Source organism: the organism of the source record quoted next, unplaced genomic scaffold (assembly GCF_019419815.1).
Source record: "Pyrus x bretschneideri cultivar Hongxiangsu unplaced genomic scaffold, Pyrus_bretschneideri_v1 Contig36, whole genome shotgun sequence".
Taxonomy (NCBI): domain Eukaryota; kingdom Viridiplantae; phylum Streptophyta; class Magnoliopsida; order Rosales; family Rosaceae; genus Pyrus; species Pyrus x bretschneideri.
In genome coordinates, this window is record NW_025999679.1 from 1,538,172 (window position 1) to 1,551,539 (window position 13,368).

Consider the following 13,368-nt stretch of genomic DNA (forward strand, 5'->3'; position numbering starts at 1 on the left):
AGAAAGATTAAGGTTTGTATCTTAACAATGTGCATGTGGTCCAGTATCCTGGTGGACAGGATGTTGAGTTTTTATCCATGCGTCTTAGGTTTGAAGCTTTTGCCTTTCTTAAATTAATGTAATAGCTTCGAACTCTTTGTCATCTCTATAATAATAATAATTTTTTTTCTTTCTGATAATAACATATTTTAACAATTAGTCGGAGGCAGATTGTTTGCCCTCCTGTTTGGGTGCCTTTTTCATCCCTTCCTATTTTGTGAGGTTACGATTAAGCTACTGTCAATATTTTATATTGATTTTTTTATAGAGATAATAAGACAAAAAACAATAGGAATATAAAATGTTGACGTGACTTAACCGTGACCACACAAATAAGAAGGATGAGAAGGACACCCAAACAGAAGAGCAGACAATCTGCCTCCCTTTTAGTCAAGGCTGCAGCCTGCAGAAGATGCCCTTTTTATTTTGGAAAAGGACACTGATATCATATTCTACACTGTATAATTAGCCGTTGTAATAGTTAGATGCGAAAATTTGGGTGCGTGCCCGAGCATCCAAGTTTCCGTTAGATGGCTATTGTGGGTTAAAGAAATGAACAACTTTTTTCTTCCCATATTATATTTCTAAGTGAGAAGCAAAATTGACAGAGTCTCTAATACACGTCGACTTGTCATATTAATACAAACTTTAATTACAAATTGTGGTATGAAGATCGAATTTTAAGAAGTAAAAAATCATAACGATCTCTCTACAACCAAGAAAGAGAAGACAAGAGCTTGTCACATCGGTGTGGTGTGAGTCAAAGCCCCCTTGATACCTAAATTAGACTTAACTGAGAAGTATGAAAACAAGCTATGAGTTTCTTGGAAAATGACTAATTACCTTTTCATGGAAATGATCATGCATTTATATAGTAACAAGCATGGGCTTAAGGATGATTCATTAAGGCATGTGTGTGAGAAATATTTTTGAGTGCCTGATACTCGAGCAAGTACTCCAAATGTCATAAAATAAGTGAAACAACATAGAAAAATATATCTTTTGGCCACTTGTATTATTATATGTGGAATACCGCTTGAATACCCGATACTTGAAAAAAAAACTACCCACGTGTGGGGCTCCCTAAGTCGTTGTTTTGAAACCACACTATCTCACGTATTTAGTCAACGAGAGTTAACTATGGGAGACATAATGAGGGGTACCAATTAAGAGTCTCGTCTGGGTATCTCTTAACAACGTCAGTGATTATGGCCTATGCCTAGGTCTAATTATAGGAACCATTATCTCTTGCAGATCATGTTTAGGCTAATCTCGTATACGACCCCTCTGGACTTGTAATATTATTTGGGCTTTCACTGAGCCCGCTGAGCCCATCTACTCTAATGTGTGGAATTGTCGAACACCTTAGTTAGTGTGAGTCCATGACATGAGTGGTCGAGAAAATGATGGCCCGACAGAAGTGTCATCTCTATTGGGTGTGATTTACGGGGAACTTCCCCTCTAACATTTAATGTTTAACCCATTAAATGCTGGTGAAAACCTATATAAAAAAAAGACTTTTAGATCTAGGTCCAAAAACATAAATGGTTTTTAAGAGTATGTCCAATTACCTAATTATATGTATCTATTTTTTTAATACTCATTTTATATTTTCTAAAAATATTAAAAATCAATTAAAATCTTATAATATTATGAATTTTCAACCCCAAAAAATATAATTAATATCTTATAACAAAAAAAAAAATAATATATTGACATAAATCTATCTGCAAATCATTCTATCCCTAACTTAAGTAACAAATATATGAATGTATATCATACCTATAAGTAAGATATGAAACTTAACTAAAAGGTAGAAAAAACATAATATATCTACAAGCAAGACACATGAATCGTACTTGATTATAAAAAAGAATTTGTTATATAGGTAGATAAATATAATTAGCCTATGATATAGGTTGATTATAAAAATAAAAACTAAAATCTATAAATGGGGTTTAAAAAGAGATAAAGAACAAGAAAGAACAAAATAAATAAATAACCAAAGAAATTATTAGGAAGAAATTTGATTTTTATAATAAATCTTATCATTTAAGAGATAATTATTGATAATAAAATAATAAGATTTAAGGAATTGAACTTATTTTAATAAATTAGACTATTACTATTATTGGCTCAAAAAATTGGACCTATATCAAGTTTCCCCTAAAAACAATCTTGAATTGGCTTACTTTAGTACATGTGGGTTCTCCTTAGAAGCCAATAAAATTTGATTAATGCGGGACCATGATTTTCCAGAGCCAGAGTGAAATGGATTGGAATACAAATATCTCAAAAGTCCAGCCACAGACTCAACAACTTCAATTGCCTACACAGACGGACCATCGATGCCACCATCTTCCTGTTCCAACATAATGGGCAACGTCCAGTAACTTTACTAAGATTGATCATGCTTGTTTCGCAAGATATGAAAACCTAACCTAGTAAGGAATCAACACGTTCCTATATTCTTGGAGTCCTTGTAATCGAAGAATTTGCGTCACCGCAACTAATAACTCCTAAGAATATACAATCTCTACTTCTAGATATCCTCTGGATTCTCTCAGTTTAATGCGAATTTCATATCCTAAAAGGTCTCTACCTTAACTAGTATAAATACACCCATATAAGGTTCGTATCTGGTAATGCAATTATGGCTAACTTATTATCTTGCCTACTGCTTGAGTCTCTTAATATTGCTTACTAACTTAACCATTAGAGAGCATTTGACTAGCATACCACCCGATCTTTGGCCACTTACGGTTGTTTGTCCTTTTATAGGTAAACGAATTTGTGCATCCTCCACCACATACGATGGAGACCACTCTCCATGCCTTCAATGGAACTCCTGTCTGATCCCTCGGGACAATGAAACCATGGAACTCATGTCCAATCCCTTGAGATAGTGGAACTGAAGGTGCAGGTGGAACCATACAATTACCTAGTGGCTTTCCACGTCATAGGTTGCCCGACTCCTCACAATGCTATACTTGGCTGAAAATGGCTTTATAAGATGGGGGTGATTCCTTCATCTTACCATCAACTACTTCGCTGCCCTACACCTGGCGTAGTAAATAAGATTAATGGTGATCAAGTAGCAGCACGATACCACGCCGTGGAATATGATCCACAAGGAGAATGAAGCTCTACCATTCCCATGGATGAATAAACATATCAATCATTGAGGGTCAACAGATAAGCCACAAATAAATTTGACCTAAACCTTGACCATCAAGACAACAACACTCCAGAATCCAAAGCAGGAGGATGATGTTGTCAACATCAGTCTCAATCCCAACAAGCTGGAACGCAAAGCCAAAATAGATTAAAGCTGTCTAATTGAGAGAATGAGCTTTTCAATGTCTTCCCATGGGCCAACAAGGATGCGTTTGCCTAGTCCACAGAAGACATGTCGAGAGTCGACCTTCAGTAATTGTCATGGCCATGACTTGGACAGAACCACAAAACCAGTTATCTAACGAAAATTTAGTCATGGATCGGAGTGAAGCAAAATCATCAAAGCTGAGATGGATAAACTTAAGAATGCAACTTTATTATCGAAGTTCACCACCCATAATGGCTAGCTAACTTGGTGCTCGTACAAAATAAGAATGGGAAGTGGAGAGTCTATGTAGACTCTACGACGGGGCACGACTTGGTGAGCTTTAGATGCCTACTCCGACTACGACTAGATCAAGATGTACAAGCCAAACATGGTGAAAACATTCTTCATCATTGATTGAGGTACGTACTATTACAGGGTAATGTTTTTTGGTCTTAAAAACACAGAGCAACCTATCAAAAGCTGGTCAATCGGATCTTTAGGGAAAAGATTGAAGAAATGATGGAAGTCTATGTGGAAGACATGTTCATTAAAAGAAAAGAAAACAAAGGAAGGACTATCTTATTCACCTTCAAGAATCCTTTGACCTACTCTGAAAGTACAACATGAAACTCAACCCAGAAGTGTACTTTCAGAGTGACGTCAAGCAAATTCTTATGATACTTGGTCACCAAACATGGAACAGAAGCCAATTCGACCAGATCAAAGTAATTACGAAAATGAAGTCTCTCAGAATTGTAAAGAAGATACAGATCTTAAGAGGAAAAACTGTGAAGTTTCATAGAACAAACAAATGCGAGGAAGCAAAGTTAAATGAGTACCTGCCCAACTCACTTGCTATCCAAACAAGTGGACATGGAGGATTTGTATTTGTACTTAGCAATGTCAAACTACATAGTTAGTGCAACTCTGATTCTTAAGGGAGTAAAAATTAGTGTACTGCATGTCTAAAACTATTCTCAAACTAGAAACTTGATACCCGAAGATGAAAAGCTTATGCTGACATTAGTAGCAACAACCTGAAAGCTCCAGACATACTTTTAGTAATTCTAAGTTATTTTACATGACCGAGTACCCACTTCGATCTAACATAGGCTTAACACGTCATCTAAAATCGCTAAATAAATCATCTACCTAGGGCAACATGAAATCGTTTATCGGCCTAAGACTTCGATCAAAACTTAAGTGCTTATGGACTTTTTAGCATAGTTTACTTCAGAAAATCAAAATGTCACGACCTTCACAGACCTGTAGAAATCACTTGAGAATCTTTTTTCTTTGGAAACTCTACATGGATGGATCGTTAAATGTGAACATAGCACGAGCAGAAATGGTCTTGATAATGCCAGACAGGGTCCATACTTAAAGGAGCCTTGGAACTCAGATTCCAGGTAAGCAACAATGATGTGGAGTACGAAGCGCTGTTTGCCAAACTCAAGGTAGCAGCAGAGCTCCAAGTTAAAGAACTTTCAATTCATTGTGATTCGATGCTAATTGTCAACCAAGTAGAAAAAACTACTTTGCTCACAATCCCACAATAGGACTTTACTTAACCAAAGCCAACGCATTACTTGAAGGGCTTGAAAGGTACGAGATCAAGCAAATTTGAAGGGATGTGAACAACACATGATGATGCATTAGCAAACATCGCATCCAATGTTGATTACTCGCTCCAACGAACGATTCCCTTTGAGTACCTTGAAGCCCCAACCATTTACGAGCTAGAACCAGACATGGTTGTTATTATCAATACAATGGAGAATTGGATAGACAAAATCATTAACTACATCCAAGATGGAAAATTACCCGAAGATCGCCATTTGGCCAGAAAACTGGTCCAAAGGGCTTTGAGATACACCGTCATCCATGAGAAACTCTACAGGTGTTCCTACTTCGAAGCTCAAACCCTATGCATCACTTCTAAAGACAATCTTACAAAGCCTCAGTGACATCCACTCTAGCATATGTGGAAACAGTGTCAGCAGAAGATCACTTACAACAAAGGCATTAACGGCTAAATACTACTGGCCCACAATTAGACATGACGTTTTGGATTATGCCTAGACTTTCGATAAATACCAAAGGTACACTCCCATAAATTATCAACACGCATAAAAGCATAACACTTTGACTGAGCATGGCCTTTCATGTAACGAGGCATTGATCTCGTCGGTTCGTTGAAGAAAGCCTAGGGAAATAATTAGTATCCTGATAATGGCATCAGATTATTTCTCACAGTGGGTCAAGATAGAGGCTTTGTGTAGAATCACTTTGGCAGTTGTCAAGTCCTTCGTTCGAAAGAACATCATCTGCCATTTCAGAATTCCCCATACCATACTTACCGATAATAGGCTGCAAATTAGTAGCTCTGAAGTCACGGATTGGTATAAGGAATTCGGCATTTGTCATTTTACCTCTACTCCTCGATACCCATAAGGCAATATGCAAGCAGAGGCATCAAACAAGAGTATCCGACTGTGACTAAAAAAAAGGCTTGAGAAGAAAAGCAAGTTGCTAGAGAAGTTGCTTGGATTCTTCATAACCTATGGAATAGAAGCCATTATTCCAGTCCAAGTTATTGTGATGTGAAAGTTGTATACCAGAGAACGAACCGTATTGAAAAATGCTGGAATCCTCAAGCCCAACCTCCACTTTTCCTAAGAACACAGAGAATGAGCCCAAGTCCAACTTGGCGTCTACCACAGCAAATCCGGTTGTACTTCAACAAAGGTGTTAAACCTCGAAGCCTTCAAATTGGAGATCTGGTCCTAAGTGAAGTATTTAAGAACACCAAGGTACTAAGAGAAGGCAAACTAGGAAAGACCATACAAAGTCGTTGGAGTAGGAGGGAAAGGAACCTACAATCTTTAACACATTGATGGAACTTGGATTACCAAAAGGCAGAATATTGCTCAGCTTAGGTGGTACTACTAGAGATTTCCAACACAACAATCTGCGCGAAGGCAAATCCCTGGAGAACTCCCCTTAACACCTCACCATAGGCTATTGTCAAAGATAATCCCGGATGTAAAACTTGCATTGTATCATCTTTTTAAAGAACTACACCAATGATTTGATTCTCATTCCCAGAGATATGTAGGCAATTCTTTTCGGATCTAATCACACCACTTGTCAAAACCCCTATTCTCTTTATAATAAAAAAATTTCAAGGTTTATTATCTCACTTCTATTACATGTTTGTTCGTTCTTTTCCTTTTTGCGGTGCATGGGATACCCCAAAATCCTAAATAACACACATCTTTGATGAAGTTGAAAAAATAATTATAAAATAATAATTAAAAATATAAATATAAATATTTATTACCTTATACTTTTCACTCTCAAAAATGAGTGCCAAACTTAGTCCCACTCGCCCACCCTCTCCAGAAACTCCTTGGGAGGGTCCCCTGCACTGCCTCAAGTGTCGGACAATACTTGTAGTACTTGTGGAGCTCATACTTCCACTCCTTGAACCGCAACTTCCAGATCCAGTCAATGTACTCCATACAACCTCTGTCAAGCTCGTTCCATGAAAAGTTGGACTACAATTTTCACATAGAAGAACAAATAATTAATTTAAAACGACAGTTAATTAATTTTTAAAAATATTATGACTTTGACAAAGTAGTTGTATACTTACTGAAAGCTGGGCAGTACATCTCCTGGCAAACCTCCTGCCTATATGAAATCTATGAATCAGCATCCATGGGGCATTTGTTACGGATGATGGCCTCGCAGTCGTGAGTCAACAAACTGTTGACATTAGCACAGGCTCGACGGTGGTTGGGGAGGCTTACAATCTGGATCGGAGCCTAGGTAGTTCGAGTGATCTGGTTTGTCTTCAGACCTGACAAAATGCCCCGAGTCTTTTTATTCCTTGGGCCGGTGGGGAGTTATCCTCTCGTCTCCTCTCCATCCACGAGGGCTGATTCAGCCTCTACGCTACCAGAGTGGGGATGAAGTGATAGCCAACGGTGCTGGAGGTGGTTGGTGGTGACGGGTGATGTGGAGTCGCTAAGTAGATCAGGGAGAAAGGGGTAATGGTGTGGTCGAACTGGTGTCAGCTATCAACTCTGCAGTCAGTGCTTGGATACCACTGGCCACCACAGTACCATTGGGGTCGACTGCTCACTCTGAGCCAAAGATGAAGCAGACCAATGGCACGTGATCAATCAGGGAGCCATCTGCAAAAATACACCATTTCAAATATTTCTTAAACCTATTTGCATCACTTTCATTTAGCTAATAATCCACTATGAATTCATTTTCAACCTATATGCATCATTTTCAGTTCACAAATCGCATACACAAATATCCATCATTTTGAAATCACAATTCGACTTTCACATATTCAATTCACAATTCCACTTTCACTTAATGAATTCACAATTTCACTTTTACATATTCATTTGACATTTTCATTTTCACAGATTGAGAGCATTGAGAATTAACACCCAATTCTAATTCCAAAACCCAATTCCAATTCAAAAACCCAATTCACAGATTGACATATTATCACCAAATTCTAATTTGTTGTTGACCCCATTTTATCACAAACCCACTATCCTAATTTCATTATCTAGAAGAAACCCCACGTGCATGTTCACAGATTCACATACAACCCGATTCACAAATTCACATACAAACCCAATTCACGAATTCACAAATCCATTTCATTGTCACAAATTTAATTTAAAAAACCCAAACGTATACACAAGCCCATTTCAATTTCACAAACCCAAAACAAATTAACAAATAAAACAAAATTGAAATAAACTTACAATTACAGAGTGAGAATGTTGCTAGGTTTGAGAGTGGGGGCCGATGAGAGGGAAAGTGTTGCTAGGTTTGAGAGCGGAGGCCGATTAGAAGGAGAGTGAGAGTGAGAGAACTAAGGGACCCGAGAAGGAGAGTGAGAGTGAGAGAACCAAGAGCGAGAGTGAGAGTGAGAGTGAGATAATACTGAGAGGGATAGTTTGAGAGCAAAGAGAGGGAGAGCTTGAGAGCACAGAGAAAGAGGTTGAAACGGCAAGGAGGGAGATGCTAGAAGGTTATAACATTTTAAACTCTTACCTGGCAGAAGGTTCGTCGGGTATGTCTTTTTAAAATTGCGACACATGTTCGTTAATCTAACTTATCGTCGGATAAACGATTCATTCTTCGGGCAAACTTCAAGAAAATTCAAAGATTTTCGTTGGGAAAAAATGGTGGGAAATATTGATTGCCCAACGAAATATAAGCAAATTCTTTTAGGCAACTTAAGAATTCGGGGCGAATTTGATTTTGAAGCAAATTTTCAGGCGGCTTTTTCTGAACTTAATTGACAAATTGTGGTAGTTGCCTAATGAAATATTAATTAAGTAACCGACGAATGATCATGGTTCCGTCGGGCAATAACTATGTAAGAGAGCCCAAGAGCCTGCTCGAGACCTTGCTAAAGCACGTTAAAATTAAAACAAATTTTCATCATTCTCGCAGGGAGAATTATGTGTGGATCTCCCAGCCAACAATACTATTATTTAAAGAAACTCACTTTAAATGATAATAGTTGATAAGAATTTGTAAATCTGATTTAGCTTGTTTGTTGTTGTTAATCTTCATACTCTTGTTTTTCACTTGTCCACTACTTTGTCCTTGATAATCTCTACAGGATTCTTGGCAACTCCCCATGCGCCTGAGACGGTGCCCTTTGTTTTGTTCGTGAGGGTTTCTGCTGTTTCAGTTACCTTCTCTTTTGTCTCTTTTGCAATTTTGTTCATCTGATATCCAAAACATTCAAAAAAATTTGAGAAAAAAAAAAATTGCTTCCTATAGTTAGGTATCATCTCATAAATTATCAATACAATCATCATCTAACAGCTAGATATATTTATGTCAATATATATTTTAATAATTACATTATGACTGTCGAAATAGTAACTGTATTAAATACATGCAAATATTGTAGCCAAATCCAAAAAATTAAACAAACAAATGAACAAATAACAATATTGCTTTTAGACAGGCTGGCCCAAAATGAAATGAACCAGGCCTGCACTTCGGCCTCATATACAAAAGGTTAGCAGTTCACTTTATGCCTTCAAGTTGATTGAGTTGGTTAATCTCAACCATTCATATGTGGGGGAAAAAAATTGTGCAGGTGAGCGAAGTTCATGGACATAAATCTTTATGATTAGAGATAAAATTTGACTCAAATTGGGAGAAAGTAACACTATTGACTACAATACTTGCATGTCTTTAATACAATTTCCATCTCAACAGTCATATGGTGATTTTATTAAATAAATATATTCATATAAATATATCTAACCGTTAGATGATGATTGTACAAAATACATGTAAGTATTGTAGCAAACCCCGAAATTAATTCTTCAAGACAATAAATTCTGCACATTTATTTTTTTATCTTCTCACCCCTCTGTATTGTGGCCCTTTATTGTCTTTATTTGTATCGTATGGGATAAATGCATGTAGGAGTAGAAAAGGATGTGAAGGTATCATTTCATTATCCTCAAACGCGTTTAACACTAATGGTTTGAATTATTATTATTATTATTTGCAAAACTTTTGTTCCGGCCTCTTGTCAAACAAAATCTTAGATTGAAACCCTATTAATTTAAATATTTTGATTGAAGAACGAATGTTAACTTTCAGTATTGATTAAGAAAATTAATAACGAAAAAACAATAATTCCTCTCTAAAATTATGCAAAGATTAATACTAAATAGGAATTTAAGTTTTTCCTCAAATTTTGATTGTGTGAAATCTTGTGAGGTTTTTAAATTTTTCTTTTTAATTTTAAATATGGTACTTCTTAAATTAAAAAATAGTATATTTTATTATAAAACATTGGTGCATTATAAATATAAAATTGAATAGATTTAAATTAAAAGAAATGGGACATTTAAAAAATAGTGTACATTTTGCATATAAAAAAGTGGTACACTGTGACATCCCACATCGCCCAGGGAAGTGATCCTTATATGTATATTCTCATCCCTACCTAGCACGAGGCATTTTGGGAGCTCACTGGCTTTGGGTTCCATCGGAACTCCGAAGTTAAGCGAGAAGGGGGCTAGAGCAATCCCATGATGGGTGACCCACTGGGAAGTTGCTCGTGAGTTCCCAAAAACAAAACCGTGAGGGAATGGTAAGCCCAAAGCGGACAATATCGTGCTACGGTGGTGAAGTGGGCCCGGGAAGTGTTCCGCCCAGGGCCGGGATGTGACATACACTATTTATATAAAAAAAAATCAGTACATTATGAATACCTATTGGTAAAAATAGAAAAAATTTACGGGCACAAATAAAAGCTCAAATTATGAGCATATAAAAATAAATAAAATATATGGATACAAAATAAAGTTGAAAGCAAATTTGTATAAATAAAAAAATATCTGAAATTAAAAAATGGTACAAATTAAAATAGAATATATGATACAAAAAATTTAATCTATAAATATAATTATACTAAATATAAACCTTTATGAATATATTCGAAAATGGTTGAATAATTTTTTTATTATAAAATTTAGATATGCTTACATGTAAATTTTTTTTTTTTAAATAATGATGTGGACAAAAGCCAAAGACTTTGACAAAAATTTGAGAATGAATAAGGTTTCAATCAATTCAAAAAAAAAAAAAAAAAAAAGGGGATAAGAACCTAATTTTTTTTCTTTTTTTTTTTAATCAAACTGCACTTGTGAGTGGAAAAAAATGGTCTGCTTATATGAAGTGGATATTTGATTGCTTAGCAAAACAAAAGAACTTTTTTTTTAAGTTTTCCTTTCACATGCTCAACTCCCGCAAGTAAATTTTGCATTGAAAACTTTCTACAGTTACACTAACGATCCAATAATTTTTCCTTCAAATCATTGTGCTTGTACTAATCTAAGCATGATCATGTAAGTGGGTATATTTATTGAGTCTTACGGCTTTGGTAGTATTTTCCATTGTGTCTCTCATGAACTCACAGGTATGTCTCACTTCTTTGGCTCCATCTTTGACTGCATCTGCTGCTTCTTTTGTCTTTTCACATGCGTCTGCCTTGTCATCTTCCTTCTTCGACTGTGATTTACCCTACTTTGTTAAGCAGTAGCATCTAGTAACATAAATAACCATAATCTTTCAGACATGCACAATAATTTGGAAGTAAGAAAAGCAGGTTTTAGATATATTATTTATTTATTTAAGGTTTTTTTATTGAATTTATTTAAGGTTAAAGGACAATATTAACATTTTCATTCATGTTCCAACAAAAATTAGTTTCATATCATTGTGGTCTTGCTAAGGCCCCGTTTGCTATTCTTTTAATTTATTTTAATTTTTTATAAAAACTGCTTCATATTAAAGTTAAGCAACAAAAAAATGTTTGGTAAAATTAAAATATCTAGCTTATTTTAGAAGTGAAGCCTTTAAACAATGCTTTTAAAATCAGATTGTAGGGTTACTTTTAAAAGTTGCTTTAATAAAAAGCGGAGTTAAGCATTTACTTAATAGTTTCAATTCATACGATATCCTCATTAGCTTTTTTAACAATGACATTTTATACCTTAGAGAATAAAGTAACAGCCACTACTTACTACTACCAACTCTAACCTTACACCACAACCGTCATTACCATCACAATTATTGCCACCACAACAACCATCACCACCGCCTCTACCATCATTATTACCCTTGGTCCCCAACCATCATACCCCCATACCTTCACCACGGCTAACATTGTTTTTGCCACTGCTGCTGTCGCCACCACCCCCACTGTCATGTTTATATTGTTATTATATACAACATATCACTTTTACGTTAAAAGCAAACACTTTTACACTGGTTATCACTCACAATACTTTTAAAAATACAGCTTATTGAACAATTAAATAATAATGTTAAACTTTTAGGTGAAATGAGAAATGTTCTGCTAGGTTAAGTTATTTTGTTAACAAAACTGTGCCTACTGCATGCTAACAAAATTGCTATAAAGCTAGTGACCGAATAGTATTGCATACCAACCTACAGGTAGTTGATATGTTCCCAATATTTGATCAGATGTTTGTTTTAATATTTCAAAATATCGATCAAGCAACATCAATTAAGGCAAAATATCGATTAGATACAAAAGGAAACACCATGTCGCTACAAATGGAACATATACATATGCAAGGAATTAGAACTCACTTGCAAAGATCTTGTGGGAGCAGTGACAAAACCTTTAGTGCTTAGGATGGTCAGAGCACCCTTGTTGGTTATTATTTTGCCCGGGAGATATGTGGAGAGCTTTGCAATTAGCTTCAAGGATGACATCGTTTGCATCGTATAGTTATTTGGTTAGGCATTCACTTGTAGAAGAAGTTAAATGTTTGCTTGGTCTTGATCTGGAATTAGTTATATATTGCTACATTTGAAGTCCTAATTAACATGTTGTGTCATACATCAAGCATATTTCACTATTTTGTGGTCTAATAATTGTCATTGTAAAAATGGAGCTTCTATTATAGGCATGCATGCAGATTATTGAGGAGTAATGTGAGGGGCTTGAAGTGAATATTGCTCTCTATCTCGTGTACAAAAATATGATGCATATAAACTACATACTTGGGATATCAGCTTCAAGTGCCAAGAGTTACTTAATTAAAAATTGTCTTTTGAATAAAATTGAGTGAGATGGACAAAATTTTGGTTATTGATAGAAGACAATCAAGCGATGAAGTCAAATACGAACGTTTCATGTTAGGAAATCTTGGGATTAGTCTCTCTTTTTCTTTACAAGAAGACATTCTAATTAAACAACTCTGATATATGAGGAGAGTGGTTAAAAGGTAAAGGGTTTAGGGTACTGAGAATTCTCTAATAATCTCACAAACTTCATAATACATTATTCTTCTTCATAAGGAGGTTTTTATAAAATTACAAAAGAGCAATAACATGAAAATAATAAAATCTTACCGTTGTCCACGAGACAAGGAAATCTAAACCAAACCCTAGGT

General features: G+C 35.7%; 1 long non-coding RNA gene across 2 annotated transcripts; it reads right to left on the bottom strand.

Annotated features, from left to right (window-relative positions):
- Positions 1 to 653: 653 nt before the first annotated feature.
- LOC125480796 lies at positions 654 to 8,397 on the bottom strand. 2 transcript variants are annotated; one of them, XR_007261061.1, is made up of 4 exons: positions 8,164 to 8,397; positions 7,023 to 7,566; positions 6,708 to 6,924; positions 654 to 832 (listed from the first exon to the last, which is right to left on the bottom strand). It is a non-coding gene; the product is annotated as an uncharacterized LOC125480796 (long non-coding RNA). The 2 variants fall into 2 exon arrangements; XR_007261060.1 differs by lacking the exon at positions 654 to 832 and having other exon boundaries at positions 6,512 to 6,924.
- Between the last annotated feature and the right edge of the window lie 4,971 nt (positions 8,398 to 13,368).